The following is an 18,916-nucleotide window of genomic DNA, read 5'->3' on the forward strand; positions in this document are numbered from 1 at the left end:
GTTTTTGAAAAAATTTTTGCTGACATACCAGTTTTGACAAGAAAGTTACTTATTTCTTCTCCAGATGTTGTCGAGTCATTGTTGAAAGAAAATGTAAGAGCTTGCAAATCTAACTTTAATTTTACCCTTGTAAACCCCAATGACATAATACGCGCCTTTAAGTCACTAGAAAACAAGAAAACGGCTGATTTATGGGATATTTCTCTAAAGGTGATAAATTCGATTTTATTGATGTGATTGCACCTTATCTTGCTTTAATATTTAATAGTTTTGTCCAACGTGGTATATTTCCTGACCTAATGAAACATAGTAAAGTTATTACAATATTTAAATCTGGTAGTTCTTCAGACCCCAACAACTATAGGCCAATTTCAATTCTACCTACCCTGAGCAAAATATTTGAGAAAATAATTCTAAATCAATTATTAGAACAGTTTAACAAACATAATCTGCTTCATAGTAAACAATTTGGATTCACGAGGGGTCGCTCGACTACAGACGCTGGTTATTAAGCAGCTTATTAAGAATATCTATGAAGCCTGGGAAGAGTCACGGGATGCCTTAGGGGTTTTCTGTGACATATCCAAAGCCTTTGATTGTGTTCAACATGAGACTCTGTTCAGGAAACTTTATCACTATGGAATTAGAGAATGTGCGCTCGACCTTCTGACTTCTTATCTGAACAATAGAATTCAGAGGGTTGACGTTAAAGGAAAAAGGTCTCCTGGGGTCTCAGGTGGTATGGGGGTCCCTCAGGGATCAATTCTTGGACCTTTTCTGTTTCTCACATATATAAATGACTTGCCCTTTCTTGTTGGGAACAAACATGATATAGTATTGTTTGCTGATGCCACCTCCTTATTTTTTAAAATTAACAGAAAACAGGTACAGACAGTTGCCGCTAGTAGGCTATTCAATTTTTGCCGCCCCTACTTATTACTAGATTATTCTTCCAACCCGCTATGTAGTGACGCGTATACGGATTACAGACGTAATGTTTATACTATAAGCTTTTTTTTTAATTTCTGTAAGATAATAACAAATTTGGGCTAAATTTTGCCGCCCCTCTAAATCTGCCGCCTTAGGCTCCAGGCTACTTAGCCTATTGGTAAATCCGTCACTGAGGATATCTGTGTCTTGGTTAAAAAGAAACTTACTCTTTGCTGTCTCAAAGTGAGCCTAAAAGTTAAAGTTCATCCACCATATGTTGCAGAAGTCCACAGCGAGAGTAGTGCCTTATAGTCTCCCAGAATTCTGAGAGCGGCCTGATTAAAACGGCCTGAAAATTTCCTTTTTAAGTATTCATCTTAAACCTCCTACACTTAGTTCTTGAGTGTAAAATCATCGAACAATATGGGTTGGATTTCGTAAATGAAACTCGTTGATCTAAGAGAGCTTCTTTCCTGTCTCCATCAAAGCTTAAGTTCAGGTTTCATCATAGACTCATTTAATCTTAGATCTGACTATTATAAAAATTCTCATTAGGGCTTTGTGCAAGCCCGTCTGGGTAGGTAAAACCCACTCATCAATTATTCTACCGCCAAATAACAGTACTCAGTATTGTTGTCTTCCAGTTTGAAGGGTGAGTGAGCCAGTGTAACTACAGACACAAGGGACATAACATCTTAGTTAGTATTTGTTGGCACTGTGACATACTTAATATTTCTTACAGCGTCATTGTCTATGGGTGATGGTGACCACTTACCATCAGGTGGCCATATGCTCGTCCGCCAACCTATACCATAAAAAAGTAGTTATCCCAGTTAACGTAACACCTAGAGCATAAGAAGTATTGTTATTATTATTTTTATTTATTTAAAATGCTTTATTGCACAACACATGGAAAAAAAGAGGAAATACAAAACATAAAATAAGCACATAATAAGTGAAGAAAAAGATACAGAAAAAAGATAAAAATTACAGTATAATAATATTTACACTAAGGTATAGTAATAAACTACACATAACTACATCCCAATAATATATACATAGAAATATAATATATATCAAAATATGTATACATAAATATAAAGTACATATTATTACATACTTGCATACATTATTCAGATATGGATAGGTAATAATTTCTCAAACGATGCTTAAACATAGCCAAGGATTTAGACTGCCGTATATCAGTGGGTAGTGCATTCAAGAGTTTGACGGTTTTCACTGTGACAGAGTTGCTGTAGGTTTGTGTCCGGCTGCAGGTTGTGACAAGTTTGCTGTCCTCACTAGAACGCAGGATGCGTGCTATCAAACCAAGAAATTTTAAGCGTTCTTTAAGGTAAGGTGGTGTATGCTCAACATATAATATAGCATAGAGAAGAGATAAGGCGTGCAAGTTTCTTCGAAGCCTGATTGGCAGCCACTTTAACTGAGACCGATATAATTTATAACTTAGCTATTGAACTGTATCTGTTTATAAATTTTATTTTAAATTTGAAGTCAGTTTAGTAAGTAAGTAAATTTTTTTTCAATGGTTTTTATTTTTAGTTAATTTTATGAGAATTTTAAAGAGCGACCTTTAGTACGAATTCGTTCATGGTGATTTTATTTCGATTGATTTGAAATAATTTCCATCTTATTATACATTTTTGGAAAGCTAAGAAAACGGTTATGTTTCTAAAATAATCTGCAGGCCAAGTTTCATAATGATTTTTTTAGTTTTTAAGGCATTTTTGAGGAAAAGAAATCAAAAAAATATTGAAATAAATTCGTTTTCCGTCTCGCATTTTTAAATTTGGACCGATAATTATTGTTTAAATATCGACAAATATCCAGTGTTTAATCGTTTTTATAAAACAAAAGAAAAAATAGATTTGAATTGATACTTTTTTTAAATAAATTTTTGAAGTTGCATTTTTGACAAATTTTGAAAAAAACGTGATAACTCAGAAATGGTTCACTTTTGGATTATGCATATGGGGGTTAAAATTATTGCAAATAGTCAACCCTATCACCTCCTAACGGATATACGTCGAGTTACCAATAACCCTGTATATATAAATTTGTTACATTGGCGTCAGCATAATCTTATTAGTTATGTCTGTCTTATTAGTAAACTTCTAGTTGTTGTTTTATAATAATTATACATATAAGATTATTTTTGTTATTCTTTTTTATTGTGATGACACAGTTAATGAAACACAATTGAGTTTCTTTATAAGAAGAGATTTATTGATTAATTATACACATATTACAATAATAAAAATAAAATAAATTAAAAGTTACGTTAATTTAATAATAATTAAGTTAATAATATTTACGCACCTGTAAGAAGAGAAACGACATTTAATATTATTATTTAAAATATATTTTCCTAAATTACAATATTCTATAATTTTCACAAATCAAATCAAAATAAACTTTATTCAAGTAGGGTTTAACAAGCACTTTTGTATCGTCGTTTTACAATTAAGTGAAGCTACCACCGGTTTGGAAAGTAGGTAGATTCTACCGATAAGAACCGGCAGGAAACTCAGTAGTTACTCTTTTTTAACATTTAAAAATACAAAATCATGTTAGTTAATAAAATTATTTAAATTAATATATCCTGCTTGGAAGTCCACAGGTATTAACTCCACGTTTTTTTATCATCTATAAAATCTTGTATCGAATATGCTTTTTTTACCAAGAAACGGGATTGCTTCTAGATTCATATTTTTCAGAGCAAAAAAAAAATAGATTTCATGTCAACGCGCTTTCGGTGACCGTTGAAGCGCGGAATTCAAATTAAAGAAAAATACCTTTTTTTCTTTATATTAAATACCTTTCTTTCTTTATATTAAATGTTAATAAAAATAATAGTTGACAAATATGTGTTCTTAATTTAAATATAATTTGAACAGACATGTAAGCTTGTATAAATTTTATTCTTATAAAATACGTCGTTGCATTTTCTATGTAATCGTTTTTTATTTATTTCCACTGAAAAATCAACATGGTATATTGGCTCTTGGAGTAGTGGTGCAAAAAGCTTCATCAAAAGTTTAACACCTCGCCTCATTGCCTCCACTGGTGACAGGAGGGCTGGTTCATTTGCCCGGAGGATCGGAATTGCGATTCAACGGGGAAATGCTGCTAGCATTCTTGCCACCATTCCACGCGGCCAAGATTTATACAGTAAATAGTTTTAGTTCATATTTGTATATATTTTAGCATTTAATGTTGACTTAAACATTCTTATTAATATATATATGTATACCATAAATATAATAATAGTTTAGTTTCCTGGATCAAAAGATCGTCTGATTCGTGGTAATAAATCGTTTTGAATTACTATTTAAATAGTCTAGACCGAATTATATTAATAAGATATTATTTTATTATTCGTTTCTATTCACAATGTGTTGCCATAAAAAAAAAAACAGCTCACATAGAATTCACCAGTAGTAATTCAAAAAATCCACACAAATTCATCATTATCTATTTTAAAGCGAAAATTCAAATCAAACGTTTTTTTTTATGTGATAGGGTAGGTAAACGAGCAGGAGGTTTACCTGATGGAAAGTGACTATGACCTCCAATGGATATGTGCAACACCAGGGGGCTTGTAGATACGTTGCTGGCCTTTAAGGAAGATGTACGCTCTTTTCTTGAAGTTTCCCAAATCGTATCGGTTTAAAAAAAACCGTCAGCGAAAAATGGTTCCACAGAGAGCACATAACTTAAGATTTTACTTTATGAAAAATTCACATCTGTTAGACAAATAACATAAATAACAATAAATACATATAAACAATTAACAATTATACGACAAACATTTAAAAATATTGCACAACTACTTTAAATCAATATAATACAAGTTCCCCATATATCCTATTGTATTCCTAGATTCAAACACGCATAATTACAAAATATTCCATAATTTGAGGAATTAGTTTTGTGACGCGGTAACACTGATCAACAAATTGTTTCATTATTATTCATTATTTTTTTTTACTGTCATTATAGTTTAATTTTATTGTAATTGATACAAACATTATATTATTGTACCAAAATATCACGTAAATTTTGTTAAAATAAACTTGTTATGACGTTCGCGACTGAATTCGAAAAACATTAATAGTAATTTATTAATTAACGTTAAATATAATTCGAACAGACATTTATAATTTTAATTGTTATTTTTCATGAAAGTTCTTTAATTACAGGTACAAGGGATGTTATTTTTTTATTTTGACGACCTCCGTGGTCGAGTGGTGTGTACACCGGTTTTCATGGGTAAGCCACTCCGAGGTCCCGGGTTCGATTCCCGGCCGAGTCGATGTAGATTACCATTAGTTTTCTATGTTGTCTTGGGTCTGGGTGTTTGTGGTACCGTCGTTACTTCTGATTTCCATAACACAAGTGCTTCAGCTACTTACATTGGGATCAGAGTAATGTATGTGATGTTGTCTCATATTTATTTATTATTTAAGGGATGTTACATCTTAGTTCCCAAGATTGGTGGAGCATTGGCTATGAAAGGAATGTTTAACGTTTATTAGATGTTTCATATTTTTCTCTGTTTTATCGATGATAAAAAAGCGTGGAGTTAATACCTGTTGACTTCCAGGAGTTAATACCTGATACATGACATATATAATTGTATTTAACTAATATGACTACTTGTTATAACTTCTTGCCGGTCCTTCTCGGTAGAATTTACTTTTCGCACCCGTGGTAGCTTCACTTAATTGTTAAATGACGATTCAAAAGTGCATGTGAAAGCCTACTTGAATAAAGTTTAATTTGATTTGATTTGACTTGCAACGCCATTGTCTATGGACGATGGTGACCACTTATCAGGACTATATGCTCGTCCGCCATTAGCATAAAAAGTCAGGATATTCATTGTTACTAATGTGATTGATAATGGGTAATGGCGATGTGATGATTGTAGGTTCCCATTATGGGTAAACTTATAGTACGACACAATTTAGACGTCTCATCGGCAAAATTCGTAAAACCGATCACATCCGAATTAAGCACGCTATGCCAAATTATCAATATCCCATCAAAAACAATACTTGTCAAAAAAACCAAGTCTCGCAACTCAGTTGTTCTGCGGTAAAAAGTTGTGAGATCCATGTAATACCAAGTCTTATCCATGTAATACTTAAGCGACTTCCTGTCTTAATACGTCCACTCCCTAAGACCACGATCGTGGTCCATATATTGACTCGGCCATCGCATGAAAACACGTGTTAATTAAGTTATTCAGTGTATTTATTTATAATATATACAATTATTAATAATATTAATTTTATTATTAAAAATAATAATATATAATATCCAAATATTTAATAATATTATAAAATAAATTAAAAAATAATAAATAAATACAGGAAAAGCGGTCTTTGGAAATGTAAAGAAACATGGTCATAGTTTAGTCTGGTCTTGTAATGATATGTGTGCACTAGTTGAGAACGTAATTACACAATTAACAAACATTTTCGAAAGCTTATTAATATAATAAATTTATTATATTGTTATTATAATAATATAATAAATAATCTTCCTTTGTATTTGTATTTTTTTTTAATTTTATCATTTTGTTAATTATTTTTGTTTTTCCTTGGTTCATACACCAAACACTACTTATATTCCAAATTTGAAGCTTCTAGGTCTGCTAGAAGTGCCTTAGAATTTTGATGATCGGTGAGTCAGTCAGTGAGTGAGTGACAAAATTAAGAAACTTTGACCCGTTATAATTCTTAAACTACTGGTTCAAATTGAATGAAATTTGAAATATACCGTGTCTTTACAATGCTTGCTTGGTTACTGAAAATTCAGTCTTCTAGTTTTATCCACAATGAAGTTACAGGGGGTCGAAAATGGCCTGAATTGCTTCGAGAAAAGGATGGTACGGCCGTGCTGCTTTTTTGCTCGACTTGGTGGGAGCACTGCCGTGCCCCCAGATTTATTTCTTATGTGAATATGATCTTTACACAAACGTGATAACTTGTCATATCATACGACCTAATATATTCGTCAATTTGACGCGTCGATTTACATGTACTTTTTTTTAAATATTCAATGGCTTTCACATCTCTTGTTTATGAGACGTATTTGGCCAATTACGACGTTTTATGAAGGTAACACGCAGGGAAATTGTTCGGTGTTTAGCTTTGAAAAATGTCAGGGATTTATTCCAGGAGACCTAAAACTGGTAACATAAAATGACGACAATGACATCACTAGGCAATAACAATATCATACAAAAAAAGTAGAAATAAGTTTATTAGTAGGAAATGGAAAATATTGTAGGAAAGAAAAAATATATAAGTATACAGGGTTATTGGTTACTCGACGTATATCCGTTAGGAGGTGATAGGGGTGACTGTTTGCAATAATTTTAACCCCCATATGCATTATCCAAAAGTGACCCATTTTTGAGTTATCATGTTTTTTAGCTTTAGCCTGTATGATGTCGAATTTCTTTAGGGCTGTTTTATTACAAGGCTCCAAAATGAACGATCCATAATCAATACGACTGCGAATAAGAGCATTATATATAATTTTTTGATTATACCAACACACCCATTTATATTGACACCCCCAATTACAAAACTACCGGAAATTTCTCACCAAATACACCGGTACTCTGTACTCGATTGCTTAGGTTATCGGGCAGCAAAATTTGAATATTACTTTCAAAAACAGATTGTTTCATTAAAATGAGTAAGATTGAACTCTCCGCAAACATCTTTAACTTTGCCGTTTCGTAAATTCAAATCATTTAAAAAAAAAAATTCAGTTCAGTTGCCTGTTATTCTTGGTAGAATCTACTTTCCGAACCGGTGGTAGCTTCATTTAATTGTTAAATTACGATAAAAAAATTCTCGTCTTTTACAAGTTAATACTTAAATAAAGTTTATTTTTATTTTGATTTTAAAATGTCTTAAAGGAAATATATCAGCTGATATTGTTACTTGAAAAAAAACAAGTACATTTGTATAACATGAAAAACGTATATCGAATTCTGTATTTTCAACTTACTTAAAAAAGGAGGGGTTATTTGTTTTGCTGTATAAATTATTCATACATGTATTAACCATCAAAGCGAAACTAGGTCTGATAGCCTCATATTTGTCTTTCTCTGTCTTGTTAAGGCAGTAAATTCTATTTGATACATTGTAGGAAAGAGATAAATATATTTATATGACGCCTATTTAAAACAGAATGCTATGGCATACCCACTTAATACGGGGTCTTTTTGACCACGTACCGCCCTGAAGAAATAAAATTCTCTCACATTACAGTATCACATCACGTAATAAGTATCGACATTATGGTAGTTTCCATACGAGGTCTGAAACGCCCCGTATGGATGGCAAAAATAAAAAAAAAGAAGATGACGCTGCCAACGTGTTAACCCCGAATGGCAACAACGTAAATAGAAATCATCACATGTCACAAAATTAAATGGCGGAAATAAATTAATAATTTAATTACCTCATTTTGTACGTGTATGTTAATCGATGTTTTTGTAATTATTTGGGTTCAAGTTAAATATTTTTCCATTTTAAATTGTAAGAGACGGGTCTGTCATTACATATCACTCATAATCAGCAGTCCATCTTTGTCCACTGCTGGACATAGGCCTCTCCAAATGCAGGCCACTGTGGTCTTTAATCGGCTACTCGTATCTTTGCCATTTACATCTCGCCTTTATTAATATTATAACACCTCGCCTTATTGCTTCGTTTGCGCATGCGTCTGTAATACCCTCTATGGACCCTATAAGATACAGGGGTTCACGACGTACAGAGATCCCCCAGTGAAGCTTAGCGGAGTTTGACCCTGGTCTTCAGCAACGAAGCGGGTATTTTCCTCACGACTCATGGCAGATAATTATTATTTATTTATTTATTTATTCTAATGAAACATACAACATAGTATATACATACAATTAATAACGAACTCTAACATATGCCAACAAAGTTTCCACTGTTGCATTAAGAATATTGAGTGAACTAAAATACAAGTAATAGATGTTACATATTATTAAAATAAATGAAATAAGGCTATTAAACATACTTACATACGCAAAAATTGAAAATATGGAAAGTCAATGATGCTTGCTTGACTTTTTTTTCTCGTTGGAAAAACGCATTACCCGCTTCCCCCACCTGATGGAAAGTGGGGGGGACTCCCCGGAGCCCTGAACGCCGAGTGCGCCCAAGCACACCGGGTTTACCCACTATAAAACCAGCGGTACCATCTCCGTTTTTCAGCGGACGTCACGGGATCGCTTACGCATGCTACCGTAACGCCCTGACGCAATGATGCTTGCCTGGATTTGAACATACTATTATCTCTAAAGATGCACGAGTTTTACCCATTCGCCTATTTCAATATACGTACATATAGCCTTTTCCAGTAGAAGTAGGAAAAAAGTTAAAGGAACCTTAGATTTCCGTATTTCATAAAATCTGCTAACAACTCAGCTGTATTTTGCACTACTAAAAGTTTATGATTGATATATCTTCATTTATAATACAACACTGTCACACTTAACTACTTATATCAACTCTAATTTACTTCCAAAATGTATATAACAGTTTCGTCGACGTTCGAAACGCCATTTTTCAGAAATCCATAGTGAATATCATAGACTAATCAAGCCCTCGACCAATGAGATCGCGTGAATTTTGCTGTTAAATGTTGTTTATTTGCCTTTTATCCTGTCATGGTTGGAATAACTACCTATATTCACATTCATTTTACTTACAAAATGTATATAACAGTTTCGTTCACAAATCCATAGAGAATATCATAGATTAAACAAGCTGTCGACCAATGGCATCGCGTCAAATTGTCTTCAAATGTTATATATATAGTTTAGAGTATAAATGGCTATAGTTATTGTTATATGTATGTAATCATCTTTGACTTTTAGGATGAAATGCCTTCGAGTTAACAATGAAACGAACAATAGACAGTTCATTGTAAGAGTCGTTAAAATCGCTTTTCGTAAATCTACAAAATGTATTTCATTGTATATACTTGCCTATCACAGCATAACACAGGCATTGAAAATATATATAGAAGGATGTCTTTAAGAAAAACCTTAAGAACCTTTTTATTAGTAAATTAAGTCAACAAATTAAGTAATTATTTAAAGTATTAAAACAGAAGATTACTTCTTGGTAGACTTATGTGAAAACCATAATATTATGAATGTGAAAGTAACTCTGTCTGACGCTGTTTCACGACCAAACCGCTGAACCGAATCTGATGAAATTTGGTATGAAGCAAACTTGAGCTCCAAGAAAGGACATAGACTACGTTTTTGCTTGACATATGACAATCAACACCTAAAAGGCAAGCGAAACCGCGGGTAGTAATAATTATAATTGTTGTGTTCCGGTTTGAAAGGTGAAGAGGCTATTGTAACTAAAGGCACAGAGAAGGTTGGTGGTAAGGAAAGGTTATTATTTCTTACAGCACTAATATATATGTGCATTGACTACACATATCATGAAATAGTCTATGTACCCGATCGTCTATCTATATCATAAAATCAAAATCAAAATAAACTTTATTCAAGTAGGCTTTTACAAGCACTTTTGAATCGTCATTTCACAATTAGTTGAAGCTACCACCGGTTCAGAAATTAGATTCTACCGAGAAGAATCGATAAGAAACTTATTAGTTATTCTTTTTCAACATTTAAAAAATACAAAGTCATGTTAATATATCCTGCTTGGAAGTCAACAGGTATTATAATAAACACAATTAATTTTGAACCTACGGAACTTTATGTTATGAAATCAACTCAACCTTGTTTTTTTCTTTTATTCGTAATATATAACGGAAAATTAATATGTTTGAATCATTGCTTATTTTACTATTATTCCGAAACGTGACTTGTGTTTCATTTGAAGAAAAAAAGGATAAGAAAACATTTAATTTGGGACACACAGGTATTTTATTTATAAAATTACGATGTAAAAATAAATCCGCCATTATTAAAAAAAAAAACAAATGCTCATTGCTTAACATTTTACTGCCATTATTAAAAAAAAAAAACAATTTTTTATCTATCGTAACGTGACTCAAATACCATTCTCACTTGAGCGCAAAAGTTCATTTCTGAATTTAAATTATAACATAATTACCGAAAACTTGTCTTAAAATAAATAATATATTTTTAAAAGGAATAAAGCATGTATATAAATCGTGTGCAATAAATCAACGGTGCTGTGTGAAGGCAGGTAAGATGGACGTATAATCGCGTGGGCACTTCTCATGTGTTACATTGCAGTTTAATTTTAAACCTGTAAAGTCTTGTGCACTTGTAGAAAACATTAACAGACAATTAGTAACGGTAAGTATTACAGTGAAACCTCTTTTAGTCAACGCCAAAAATGTGTTTTTTCACTACATAGTATAAAATAAAGTCGCTTACTCTGTCCCCATATATATGTATGCTTAAATCTTTAAAACTACGCAACGGATTTTGTTGCGGTTTTTTTAATAGATAGAGTGATTAAAGAGGAAGGTTTTTATATATAATACATGGACAATATAGTAAAAAAATACTGATCATTTTAGAAGTTTGTAATGTGATATCATAAATAACCAAATTAGTAGTACATTTAGTTTCATTTTGTACCCAAGCGGAGCCGACGCGGGTTGCAAGTGGCATATAAACGATTTGACTTTGACTTTTTTAAATTTGCAAGGAAATATTTTACTTGTGGAAATTGGGATTTGTTTAGATTTGTTCGTGAAAGAAGTATTAATTCTGATTTCAAAGACAATATAAATTCTATTGGTAATAGAAATAATGGTTTCCTAAAAAATAATGTATAATGTGGAAAATACTTAAAATCAGTTACTTTATGTTTCTTCGCAATAGAGAAGTTTATTTCTAGTTGCAGTTCCGAAGTTTGTAAAATCAAAGTAATAATGTTTGATTTTTTTATTAATATAAGAATCAATAACATTAAATGCTTAAACTTATACAAATATGAACTAAAACTAGTTACTGTGTAAATCTTGACCGCGTGCAATGGTGACAAGAATGCTAACAGCATTTCCCCGTTTAATCGCAATTCCGATTCGGGCTAAAATTTAAATGTTTGGTTTTAAGGATATATTTTACAATAATACGTATACGTACGTACGTACATGTTATACGGATAAAATAAGTACAGAAATGGTTTATACTTAGATTATTTCGATTAAATTTAGAGTAAAAGTTTTTGGGGCTTTTTTATGCGACCGGAAAAACGCATTCATAAAACCAGCGGCATCCACTACTCGCTTGATTATTTATTTACAGTAAAGTGTAAATCCATTAAACCAAACTGATTACTTAGACGCCCACTTACAGTATTCAAATGTAGAGTCATACGTCGGTATAAATTCAAGTGGTTTTTTTTGTAAAAATAAGTAAGTATAGATTTGTCTCTAAAATTAATGAGTCCTAATTATATTATTTATATTTATCAGAAACAATGCCGGCTTGTGTTTTACTAGGTTATGCGAAGTTAGGCATGAAAAAGAAGGAAGGCTCCTTCCTTGAAGTTTGAATTTCCTTAATACCAAAATTCATTTAATTCAGTTCAATGATTTGGATTAACGCAACGGACAGACATAAAGAGTTAACTCCGCATTTATATTTATCGTAAAGATGTAATCATACCCCGTATACATACTTTAATTGCATTGTCAATGAAAATACTATAAAAGATTATATCAAAGTATCTGTGTCTGTGTCGCGAATTTATGACCGTTTAAATTTAACAAAATTATTATCAGTTATTCTACCGCCAAATAACAGTACTCAGTAGTATTGTGTTCCGGTCTGAAGGGTGAGTGAGCCAGTGTAACTACAGGCACAAGGGACATAACATCATAGTTCCCAAGGTTGGTGGCGCATTGACGATGTAAGGAATAGTTAATATTTCTTCCAGCGTCATTTTCTATGGGCGATGGTGACCACTTACCATCAGGTGGCCCATATGCTCGTCCGCCAACATATACCATAAAAAAAATCAACGGCTAAGATACATGCGTACTAACCGATGGGCCACCTCGACTTCACATATGTAACAAAATAACTCTGAGTCAGTAATGCGATGTATCTCACTTGTAAACAACGAATTTACGGCCATTTTGAGACGCGCTTGATTTTAAAAATATTAAACTCACTGTCTCATATTACATTTTGAGATTTCACCATATTGTGACGTGAGTTTCGAATTTCTTGTCACAGAATAGTCCTCCAAGTGCTGGATTTGTTTTTTTCTTAATTTATTTATTTTTATTACTACTGGGTTAATTATACTATGTTACTCAGGCGAAGTTAATAACATAGTAATGTTAAGCCATCGTTTTTCGACTGACGTCATATATGCTAGGTCAGCGCCACATATAGCTGACTATGCTCTTAACCAATTACTTAACCAATTACTTTGAGTCACTGTATGTTACTGGTGTTCTAGATCGGCTGTGACAAAAATGTAATATAAATAATATATTTGCTAAACAGTGAAAATCAATTCAAGATATATTAAGAGCTGTTTGAAGAATTGGTACGTTACAATATATAAATTACGATAGTATATATAGTATAGCGAGCCGCCCCGGCTTTAAACGTGTACAATACTGATACTAATTATACTATAGAATTTGTTTATTTACGACATCACATTAGAAACTTCTAAAATTGACAGCGTTCCATTACTATATTGTCAATGATTTATATATAAAAATAATTGTTTTATATTATGTAGTGAGTCGAGATGGCCCAGTGGTTAGAACGCGTGCATCTTAACCGATGATAGCGGGTTCAAACCCAGGCAAGCACCGCTGATTCATGTGCTTAATTTGTCTTTATAATTCATCTCGTGCTCAGCGGTGAAGGAAAACATCGTGAGGAAACCTGCATGTGACAAATTTCATAGAAATTCTTCCACATGTGTATTCCACCAACCCGGATTGGAACAGCGTTGCACAATATATTCCAAACCTTCTCCTCAAAGGGAGAGGAGGCCTTTAGCCCAGCAGTGGGAATTTACAGGCTGTTGTTGTTATGTAGTGATTAACAACTGAAAACACAATTACCAAATATAAATTTAATAACTCAGGACCTTCAATACGAATTAAACATTATAACACATTGTAAATGGTTTTATTAAATTAATATAATTACACATAAGATAAAATACCGTAAAAATAACGACAATTATTAAGATCGTGCATCAAGATAGCATAATTACAATGAATAACGTAAATAAAATTAATATATATTACTCGTGGACGTCATTTAATAATTAATTCAATCATATTTAAATTACAAAATATTATGTATTACTAGTGTAATTTCAGTAGTTCGAACGACCTCCGTGGTCGAGAGGTATGTAAACCGGTTTCCATATGTACGCTACTCCGAGGTCCCGGGTCCGATTCCCGGCCGAGTCGATGTAGATTACCATTAGTTTTCTATGTCGTCTTGGGTCTGGGTGTTTGTGGTACCATCATTACTTCTGATTTTCCATAACACAAGTGCTTTAGCTACTTACATTGGGATCAGAGTAATGTATAATAATATTTAGTAGGGTACTTTCGGTAGTTCGGAATGGCCAAATATTATTATCGTTTTACAATGATGCTCCAATCTCTCTATCTTTTGTTACAATGCCACACTCTCGTCCAATTGTTTTCTAATGACAGCTCAATCATATTTAAAATAATTAATTGTGTTACATACCAGCATTAAATGCTATGTCATATAAAATAATATTAATTACAGTTGCACAAATTATTGATCAATTAATTACATTAATAATTGTATACAATAAAGTAAATTTAATAGCCTTATTAATTTAATATGCTTTATTCATAATATGCAACAATAATGTGATACAACAACAGTACACAGTATTGTTGTGTTAAGGTTTGAAGGGTGAGTGAACCAGTGTAACTACAGGCACAAGGGACATAACGTCTTAGTTCCCAATGTTGGTGGCGCATTGACGATGTAAGGAATAGTTAATATTTCTTACGTTAGCGTCATTGTCTATGGGTGATGGTGACCACTTACCATCAAGTGGCCCATATGTTCGTCCGCCAATCTACACCATAAAAAAATACAATCAATAATGCAGAACCAAATAACAATACCGTATCGGAAGCTAGGGTAACTAACACTAGCTAATACCCAGGTTTCAATGGTGATACTAAATATACTACACAGTGTCGCTCAAAAAATGTCTTTATTAGCAACTCTTTAAAACCTCTACAATTATCAGTGTTTCTCTACTATATGCTACATGTATTATATACAGGGTCATTGGTAATTAGACGTATATCTGTCAGGAGCTGATAGGTTTGACTATTTGCAATAATTATATGCATAGTGCAAAAAAACCATTTTTGAGTTATCACGTTTTTTTAAAACAGTTCACAACTTTATTTTAAAAAAAGTATCAATTAAAATCAATTTTTTTCTTCTGTTTTATAAAAACGATTAAACACTGAATATTTTTCAATATTTAAACATTAACTTTCGGTCCGAATTTAAAAATGCGAGACGGAAAACGTAATATACGGAATACTCTGTGCTTATACGTTATTGTTGTTTATTATTGACTGACCCCTATTTTAAGAAAAATAAGAATATTATTACTGAAGAATCTAAAGGATTTTTTAATCTTTCATTAGAATTATGGAAACTACTTCCCACCCCCTCTTAAGAAAACATAAGACATGGTCGACCACATTTCCAGCCCTTAGGGGATTGTCTATCGTCTTACGTAATTAGTGAATAAACCCCCTCCCCCGTCATGTAATGATAAGATCAAACAATTTTATCAACAGACGACATAATCTCTAAGACATCACTGACAAAATTAGTCGTTTGTAAATTAAGAATATTTATTATGAGTGCAGCGTGACGCTTTTTATAATCTGTTAAAAAAAACTAAACACAATGAATGAATATTATAAAAATAATTCTATTAAATCGTTGCATACAAACTAAAAATTTAAACCCAGATTAACAATTCCCAAATTCAATAATACCTATTATTTTTCTACTTTTATTTATAGTCAAATGTCAAACCAAAAAGCATCCATTATATTTATATAATTCTGTAACTGAATATAACTCACTAGCTATTGAGTTATATATGATTATTTATACATATTATATTAAAAATAATTTATGGGATTACATTCAGTTTAATTTGCAATAATATACATTTTGTATAGTACGATACAACTTAGATGTAGCATCGGCAAATTCGTAAAACCGATCACATCCGAATTAAGATCGCTATCCCAAATAATAAGTTGTGTCGTACTATAAAAAACTAAAACGCATCACAAATAATAACGAATACGAATTGAAGGTGACTTTTTTTGACCTTGTAACACCGTCGCTTAATATAACAATTGACCGCTGAGAGAATAACTATTATTTTCGGTTTCATATCACAAAAAGATTTAATATATGTAGAAAAATGTATGCTACAACATTTACAATTGATCAGATAGTCCACTAAACATGGTCATATTTATTTATTTATTTAATAGTTTTTTTTGTTGTTTATTAACATAAGAATTAATATCATTAAATATATGCGCGTGCATCTTACCGATGTTTTCGGATTCAAACCCAGGCAAGCACCACTGAATATTCATGTGCTTAATTTGTGTTTATAATTCATCTCGTGCTCGGCGGTGAAAGAAAACATCGTGAGGCGTGCATTTGTTTGATTTAATAGAAATTCTGCCATATGTGTATTCTGCCAACCCAAATCAGAACAGCGTTGTGGAATATGTTTCGAATCTTCTCCTCAAAAGAGAGAGGAGGCCCAGCAGTGGGAAATTCCGATCCTCTGGTCCGTTTGACCAGAGGACCCAGCCAGAGGAACTAGCCCTGTCACCAGTGGAGACAATGAGGCGAGGTGTTATACTTTTGATGAAGCCTTTTACACCACTTCTCCAAGGGCCAAGTGTATCGACAGTTATGATTAACATATATGTATGTTAAATAATATAAATTTTCATGATTCAATGAATAGACCGGGAGATGATAATGACAAAATATTTGGTCATTTGTACCAGTATGGCGGTTCTTCAGGGGTCTAATTACATAAAGCCAAAAAGGAAAATAATGGTCATACCGCTCGCCCTTGATGATAAAATCTTACGATTTTGAAAAAATATTGTTGACATTCGCCGCCTCCCACAGGTATGGCATTATCAGACTTCTATTTATGATCGTACAGGGAACTATTAAAAAATCAATCAAAACAAATCGTTTGGCCAAAAAAAAAAATTACTCCTTTGCACTGGTATGGCGGCCATTGGGAACTCTCGTAAAAGTATGGCAAGGTGATTTTCGTGAATGGCTACTCGACGATAATTAGCTATCCAAAAATAAAACTGGTACAAATGGTTGAATTGTTTTATTAAAATTTATGTATTCGCGTCGGTATGGTGGGCTATTTTTTTTCGACTATCTGAAAACACGAGCATTTTTGTGGAACAAATCATTCGACACTCGTTATTTTTCCGACGCGTTCGATTGATGCCCACGCGATTGGGCCGCCTTTGCGAGCGGTATGACCATCATTTTCCTTTTTGGCTTTACATAATTAGACCCCTGAAGAACCGCCATACTGGTACAAATTACCAAATATTTTGTCATTATCATCTCCCGGTCTATGAATAAATATGTATATCAATTACTTTTACTAATATTAGTATTACACTTGAATATTCATCGTCAATTTTCCTTAATTTAGTATCGTTGAAAACACAGCGAGTTTTTTTTTGTACATTATTTATTTACAATGCCACACTGTATACATATCATTACAGGATTGAGTCCCAATTCGATATTACAGCACTTTAAAAATAACAAATTCAAAATATCTATCCATGTTATAATATACTAAATTGTATATGATATATTCCAAGCAGCATTTATTGTGAGTTCACTCAGGATGCAACAAAACAAATCCACTCTGCCTGCTATCATTGAGAGAATAGTACGACACAAATTAGACGTAGCATCGGAAAATGAAATGGAATGAATATAAAACCGATTACTGCCGATATACACAAAAAATAGCTTCCTATCGCACCATTCGACGAGATTCGCTATAGATTCTCGCGTCAGTTCAACCCGAGAGAAAGCAACTGAATGTCTGTCGACGTGTCAAATTGACGAATATATTAATTCATATTATATTACAAGTTGTTACGCTTGGGTAAAGATCATATTCACATGAGAAATAAATATTGATAACTTGGGATAGCGTACTGAATTCGGATGTGATCGGTTTTACGAATTTTGCCGATGAGACATCTAAGTTGTGTCGTTATACGTAACGTGTGCATCAGTGCTTCCTTGAGCAACTTGGTTCGCCCGGTATATTATTGTTTACATGTATATTATATGTATAACCAGGAGGCGATCGTCTCATTCCCAAGGTGTAATATCAACTATGAATTCACTAAATATTTAACTATGATAACCTTTTTGCACACAAGGGCTCTTTCCTAGTTTTTTCTACTAGCCGTGCCCGCGACTCCGTGCAAGTTTGTATTTAACAAAAAATATTGTTGTAATCTAAATGACTCTTTATTAAATTAGCAATCTGCCAGTGAAAGTCCCGTCAAAATCCAGCCGTTCTAGAGGTTGTCCGAAACAAACAAGCAGACAGACAATTTTTTTTTTAATTGTTACCCTGTATATGTCATCGTAAGATTACAAAATTCGTTAGATTACAATCTAACGAGACAGATTGTAATCTAACGAAAGATTGTGAACTGTGAAATATGATTGCCATTTAACGCATTATTTTTCGCCATATTACAATATTTAATTAACTTTATGATTATTTCATAATGGTTTTATAAGCAATCAAAAATTGGTGACTTAGTGCTAGGGCTTTGTGCAAGC

This window comes from Vanessa cardui, chromosome 29 (genome assembly GCF_905220365.1).
Source record: "Vanessa cardui chromosome 29, ilVanCard2.1, whole genome shotgun sequence".
NCBI lineage: Eukaryota > Metazoa > Arthropoda > Insecta > Lepidoptera > Nymphalidae > Vanessa > Vanessa cardui.